The 7850-nt window shown below is 34.1% G+C and overlaps 1 long non-coding RNA gene across 1 annotated transcript; it reads left to right on the top strand.

The window, feature by feature from the left end:
- Nucleotides 1–724: 724 nt before the first annotated feature.
- Nucleotides 725–7241, top strand: LOC145954328 (uncharacterized). Its single transcript, XR_014431534.1, has 3 exons — nt 725–1150; nt 2210–6009; nt 7069–7241. It is a non-coding gene; the product is annotated as an uncharacterized LOC145954328 (long non-coding RNA).
- The last annotated feature ends 609 nt before the right edge of the window (nt 7242–7850 follow it).

Below are 7850 nucleotides of genomic sequence, written 5' to 3'. Positions count from 1 at the left end.
TAAGATAGTATTGTTGGTCGGGAGTTTGTATCACTTGCGTCATCAATTCCCATAAGCTCTTATGGTCTGTTCGAATAGTGAATTTGCGTCCTAGCAAGTAGTGGCGCCACCTAGCAACTGCTTGTGTAATAACATAGAGTTCACGGACGTATATGGATGCATTGCGCATGCGGAATGAAAGTTTCTTACTAAAGAAAGCTAATGGATGACCTTGTTGAGTCAATACTGCTCCAATTCCCTCATTACTCGCATCAGTGTCCACCTCGAAGGGAATAGAGAAATTTGGAAGAGCTAGGATTGGTGTCGAAGTTAGAGTCTGCTTGAGTAGCGTGAATGCCTTTTCAGATTCGGGAGTCCAATGAAAACTGTCGCGCTTTAACATCTCAGTAAGTGGGAAAGCAATGGTGGCATAGTTCTTGACAAAGCGGCGATAGTAACCAGTTATGCCAAGAAATCCTCGTAATTGCTTAATAGTTTATGGTAGTGGCCACGATGTAATAGTGTCGGTTTTGGACTTATCGACCTCCACCCCTCTCGCGGATACAATGTAACATCCCAAAAATTTTATTCTTATGTATTGGGATTATTAGAAGGATTATCATATTTTTATACGTATTTTACTATTTACGTATACGTATTTTACTATTTATGTATACGTATTTTTACTATTTACGTATACGTATTTTACTATTTATGTATACGTATTTTTACTATTTACATATACGTATTTTTCTATTCACGTATACGTATACGTGAATAGTAAATGGCTGCTAAGGAAACCACGAGGGAAGCAAGTTTCAATTTTTTAATTAATTTTAATATTTTAATGAATAGTGCATAGTAACTTATAATATTATTTTAATGAATAGTGCATAGTGCATAGTAACTTCAAAATTTCTATAAATAGGGCCCTAGGGTATTTGGAAATTCATAACTTGGAGAAGAGGTCCTAGAGAGAGAAAGAAGAGAGAGAAAGGGAGAAAGAGAGAGAGGAGGGGAAGGAAAAGGGGAGAGAGAAGAAGAAGAATCCAGTAGAGGAGGTTCTGCCTAAGGAGAGAAAGGAGGAGGAAGATAGAGGAGGTTCTACTCTAGTTACGGTCCGGTTTAAGAAAAAGAGGAGGAGGTTCTGCCTGAGTTCCTATTTATCCAGGTACGGGGGAAAAGGGGATTATTTATATGTATAGTACATGAGGGAATTGGGTAGAGGAAGAATTCCTTAGGATTATGATTGATTTTACAATTATTTGATTTGGAGAATTATTGGTTCTATTAAAATTATCTGTGTTGAGGTTTATAAATATGCCTAAGTGTAGGAATGATGATCTGTGAAGAAGAATGAATTGTAAGGAAAATGCGGTGAGCTAGATTTTGGAATAATGAGGGGTTTTACTGTTTATATTAATTATTCTATTGATTATTATATTAATGAAAGTTATTGTTATATTACTTGTTAAGAATTAATGATATTGATGTGAATTGCTTGAGGGGTATGTAAACCCTATTATATTGAGCTTATCTGTTATCTATGTGATATGGAATTGCGTACGTGATATGAATTTGAGTTATAAGATGAAAGGATGTATGAATGTGATTTTGATTGTGATTGTGGTGTCTCACATCGATGACTAGGGACGGCACGGCCCCTGGGTAAGTGGTGCTACAGGGAGGGCGTGACCCTAGCATGGTGTGGGATGAGTAAGACAGTTAACACCACCATTTATGTCGTTTATGGCAGCCCTGGCATAGGGTTAATTGCAAGAGATTGTATTGATTGTAATGTGATTGTGTTTCCTCACACCAAATGATTAGGGATGGCATGGCCCCTGGGTAAGTGATGCTACAGGGAGGGCATGACCCTGGTCTGGTGTGGGTTGAGTGAGGCAATTAACCCGTATCACTTGTGTCAGATGTGGCGAGGTCTTGACATAGTGTTAATTGTTGAGATTGGCATGAATTATTGATGATGTTGAGATTGACATGAGTTATGAATAGTGAAATAATTGTTTTAATGATGTGAATGAGAAAAGGTATAAATGATTTTGTTAATTATAAAATCTAAGTGGATTATGATGAATTGATAAACTATGATACATGATCGTAAATAATTTATTAAATAAAGAAATATGATGAGATTTTAACATGGTGTGTTTGGATGTACTTTGCATATAGATATCTTCTTTTCTCACCGTATAAATTGTGGATATTTTAGGTGGAGAAGATCCGGCTACGAGTGGCATCTAGAATGCCAACTGTTTTATTTTGGGAAATACTCTGATATTGTGACATCGGGGCAAAGGATTTTTAGGATGAAATATTTATGTGAATTTGGTACTGTAATATTATTTTGAAAACAATTTGTAAAGAATCTTGTGTTTTATGTTTGATATTTCAATTAGTGTAGTTGTTGAAGTTTCTTATGTGAACCCTTTTACTGTAACTGAAAAGATTTATTACAATGTACATGTTGGGATAGAGGGTGTCACATTTAGTGGTATCAGAGCAGGCCGATCCAATCGGCCGTGAGTTATGAGTCTACTATGCTTGTTTGGTAGATTAATAATGTGATGAGTTGATTGATGTGCTAATGTGATGATTGATTATGTTGTTATTTGTGTGCAATGTGTTCTCAGGATTTGTATGATAGATTTTGATGAATGCTATTTTTGATTGCTTCTTTGATAATCGCTTATTTGTTGATATTTCTTGCTTACGTAAGAGGTAGTGGTTTAGTGATATCGCTTATGTTGAAAGCATATGTGTGAATAATAGACGAGATACTGTGCTAATATTATAGGAATTATTGAGGCCTTAGATTTGAATAAGACATGGATTTATTTTAAGTGTACTAAGAGTTTACGATTAGTGAAATTTTTGAAAGCTATAGTTGTAGCGATTGAATTCAAGGATGACATATGTCGAGAAATGGGGTTTTGGTATTTTTTTTTAAGGAGAAATTGAAGAATTGATGATTTCTAGAATTTGATAGCCGCATATTTTCTAAGTCTTTTTTATACGAATATGTGAATCGTTTGGTTTAAATTTGTGGTGAGAAAATTTGATTTAAATTTGAGGTGGTAAGAAGTAAGTTTGGAAGGATTGAGGTATTTTGTGGCTTAGATGTTGATGCATTAGTGTGTAGGGGATGTTTGCACTCCCGTTATAGTTACTTTGATGAGCAAAGGTCTAGTTGTAAGCATTTAATATATCTGTGGTGATTTTTGAATTTTTAGCTAAGAAGATGATCCTTTTAAATTCTGATGTCTTCATAAGAGTTGTAGTTTAATCACTTAGCTTTCTTTGGTGATAGGTTGAGATCACGTGGGATGTGTTGTTTTCTTTGGTAGTTGTTTAAAAGAGAAGTTAGGATGTATAATAATGTTTTTGGGTTAGTAGGCAATGCAAGGATAAGAATTGACTTTGTTAAAATATTTCGGTGCGTTATCATATGGATTAAGAGGTTGTTTAAGGTTGTATGATGCTATGTGGTAAAGGTTGTTCATATGGATGATATATATGAAGGTTTAAAGTAGGTATTCGAATATGATTTAATATGCAGGTAGGTTGATATGTGGATAGATGACCTTAGGGATCAATTGGTGAATGTAGTGTGGTTAGTAAAAGTGATCTTAGGGTATGATATGATCATATTGTAGTTAAGGGTGGAGATATATTCAAGACGGATGTATGTTGAGTTATCAAAGTATTATTATTTTATTTTATCTTATTTTTATTGATTGAGTGATTGCTTGTTTAATTGATTAATTTATTTTTATTGTATGAGATAAGTTTTCTTGTCCCTATAAATTCCAGTTGAGGTAAACATGGATATGACTCTTGTAGAAGTTGTGTTTAAGTGGGGAGATATCTAATCCAGTTAGTGAAGATAAGAGTTTTATGATATTAGTTTATTATTATTGGAGATTTATTAAAGGAATTTTTAAGATAGCATTGCCCTTAACTATATTACTAAGAGGGGTATTGTCTTTATGTGGGATAGTAGGTATGAGAGTAGTTCCAACTCTTAAGGCAAGATTGACTAATGTTAATACTACTAGATTTTAGAAAGTCTTTTGTGGTATATATTTATGTTCCTAAGGTAGGTTTGGATAGAATGTGAATGCAAAATGGATCAAATAATAGCTTATACTTCTAGAAAATTGAGAATTCATGAGAGGAATTACCTTACCCATGACCTTGAATTGGAGACATTACCTATATGATTCTAAGCTTGAGGTATTCAGTTTTAAATATCTATTGACCAAAAGAGATAGTTAGAAACTTCTTAAGAAATAAGATTTTGATCTTATTAGTTATTTGGCCAAAGCCATTGTGGTAATTGATGTTTTGATTAGAAAACCTTTATATTTTCCTTATGATTAGAAAGATGGATCTTTTTAAGAATTTAAGTCTGACTTGTGAGATTACTCCTAGTGGTGAAAAATTAGGTATGACTCGAATAACAAGTGGATCATTGAGAGAAATTGGAGAAATACAATTAGTTGATTCATATTGGTAACAAGATATGAGGATATAGAATAAGGTGATGGATAGAGGTTTGACTTGGTTGTAGATGGAATAGTAAAATTAGTGATTTGATATGTGTATCTAGTTAACATGCTTAGGTGTTTGATCTTTATAGATGATTATAGAAGTAATATCAATATTGTGACAGATGCTTTGATTATGATGATCACTGATATAATATTTTTTTGATTATTTAAGGATTGGATTTGATTGAAGAATTTAGAGACTTATGCTTGATGTGTGAGATTATCCTTAGGGGCATTGAATTGATTATGTTGAAAGTGATTAGTGAATTAATGGGTGAGATCAGAGAAGCCTAGGAGTCAGATCTTTTATTAGGGAATCTAATGGAGAAGATTGGTAGAAGTATAGATAACCATTTTTAAATAGAAATCGACATTGTTTTGAAGTGCAAAGAGTAAATTTGGGTGCTTAGTAACCTTGAATTAAGAAAGATGATCTTAGAAAAAGGACGTAATAGTACTCTTAGCATTCATTTAAGAACTACTACGATGTATCAGAGTAGCGCAGCGGAAGTATTATGACCTATGATGAAGAGAGGAGTGAAGCAATTGTATACTTGTGATTAGCATACTATAAGTCTTTAAGAATTTTGTAGCACTTGGACGCTCCATGTTGGAAGTAAAATGGTGAATGGATAAGACTTTAGTGATAGATTTGTCTGAGACACTTAAGAGATTGATTTTGTTTATATGGATAGGCTTGTCAAGGTTATTTGTCTTACCCTTAGAAATCATTTGATGAAATTGATAGAGTTGTATAAGTAAGGTAATGAGGTTGCATAAGAATTAGAAGTAAGAAGCGAAGAGTTTATCATTGCAAAAATTTCGAGGACGAAATTTCTAAAAGGAGGGGAGTAATGTAACATCCCAAAAATTTTATTCTTATGTATTGGGATTATTAGAAGGATTATCATATTTTTATACGTATTTTACTATTTACGTATACGTATTTTACTATTTATGTATACGTATTTTTACTATTTACGTATACGTATTTTACTATTTATGTATACGTATTTTTACTATTTACATATACGTATTTTACTATTCACGTATACGTATACGTGAATAGTAAATGGCTGCTAAGGAAACCACGAGGGAAGCAAGTTTCAATTTTTTAATTAATTTTAATATTTTAATGAATAGTGCATAGTAACTTATAATATTATTTTAATGAATAGTGCATAGTGCATAGTAACTTCAAAATTTCTATAAATAGGGCCCTAGGGTATTTGGAAATTCATAACTTGGAGAAGAGGTCCTAGAGAGAGAAAGAAGAGAGAGAAAGGGAGAAAGAGAGAGAGGAGGGGAAGGAAAAGGGGAGAGAGAAGAAGAAGAATCCAGTAGAGGAGGTTCTGCCTAAGGAGAGAAAGGAGGAGGAAGATAGAGGAGGTTCTACTCTAGTTACGGTCCGGTTTAAGAAAAAGAGGAGGAGGTTCTGCCTGAGTTCCTATTTATCCAGGTACGGGGGAAAAGGGGATTATTTATATGTATAGTACATGAGGGAATTGGGTAGAGGAAGAATTCCTTAGGATTATGATTGATTTTACAATTATTTGATTTGGAGAATTATTGGTTCTATTAAAATTATCTGTGTTGAGGTTTATAAATATGCCTAAGTGTAGGAATGATGATCTGTGAAGAAGAATGAATTGTAAGGAAAATGCGGTGAGCTAGATTTTGGAATAATGAGGGGTTTTACTGTTTATATTAATTATTCTATTGATTATTATATTAATGAAAGTTATTGTTATATTACTTGTTAAGAATTAATGATATTGATGTGAATTGCTTGAGGGGTATGTAAACCCTATTATATTGAGCTTATCTGTTATCTATGTGATATGGAATTGCGTACGTGATATGAATTTGAGTTATAAGATGAAATGATGTATGAATGTGATTTTGATTGTGATTGTGGTGTCTCACATCGATGACTAGGGACGGCACGGCCCCTGGGTAAGTGGTGCTACAGGGAGGGCGTGACCCTAGCATGGTGTGGGATGAGTAAGACAGTTAACACCACCATTTATGTCGTTTATGGCAGCCCTGGCATAGGGTTAATTGCAAGAGATTGTATTGATTGTAATGTGATTGTGTTTCCTCACACCAAATGATTAGGGATGGCATGGCCCCTGGGTAAGTGATGCTACAGGGAGGGCATGACCCTGGTCTGGTGTGGGTTGAGTGAGGCAATTAACCCGTATCACTTGTGTCAGATGTGGCGAGGTCTTGACATAGTGTTAATTGTTGAGATTGGCATGAATTATTGATGATGTTGAGATTGACATGAGTTATGAATAGTGAAATAATTGTTTTAATGATGTGAATGAGAAAAGGTATAAATGATTTTGTTAATTATAAAATCTAAGTGGATTATGATGAATTGATAAACTATGATACATGATCGTAAATAATTTATTAAATAAAGAAATATGATGAGATTTTAACATGGTGTGTTTGGATGTACTTTGCATATAGATATCTTCTTTTCTCACCGTATAAATTGTGGATATTTTAGGTGGAGAAGATCCGGCTACGAGTGGCATCTAGAATGCCAACTGTTTTATTTTGGGAAATACTCTGATATTGTGACATCGGGGCAAAGGATTTTTAGGATGAAATATTTATGTGAATTTGGTACTGTAATATTATTTTGAAAACAATTTGTAAAGAATCTTGTGTTTTATGTTTGATATTTCAATTAGTGTAGTTGTTGAAGTTTCTTATGTGAACCCTTTTACTGTAACTGAAAAGATTTATTACAATGTACATGTTGGGATAGAGGGTGTCACATACAACATGTCCCAAGTAATGCACTGAGTCTTTGCAAAAAACACATTTGGTAAACTTAATGAAAAAGGCATGCGTGCGTAGTGTATCCAAAACCAGTTGAAGGTGATGTAAATGGTCCTCCCAATTCTGACTATAAATCAAAATATCATCAAAGAAGACAGCCACAAAGTTACGTAGAAATGGGCGGAAGATTCTGTTCATGGTTGCTTGAAACGTAGCTGGGGAATTGGTAAGGCCGAATGGCATAACCAAAAATTCATAGTGGCCATTATGTGTGCGAAATGTCGTCTTATGAATGTCACTCTCCTTCATATGAATTTGGTGGTAACCAGAATGTAAGTCCAATTTAGAGAATATGGTAGCACCTTGTAATTCATCAAGAATCTCCTCAATTGTCGGCATCGGAAAAGAGTCACGCACTGTTATTGCGTTGAGGCCACGATAGTCGACACAGAAACGCCAAGAGCCATCCTTCTTTTTGACTAAGAGTACCGGTGAGGAGAAGGG

This window comes from Cajanus cajan, chromosome 2 (assembly GCF_000230855.2).
Source record: "Cajanus cajan strain Asha chromosome 2, NIPB_CcT2T_4, whole genome shotgun sequence".
NCBI lineage: Eukaryota > Viridiplantae > Streptophyta > Magnoliopsida > Fabales > Fabaceae > Cajanus > Cajanus cajan.
The sequence above is the reverse complement of the archived record's forward strand: the minus strand, read 5'-3'. Positions and strand labels throughout refer to the sequence as shown.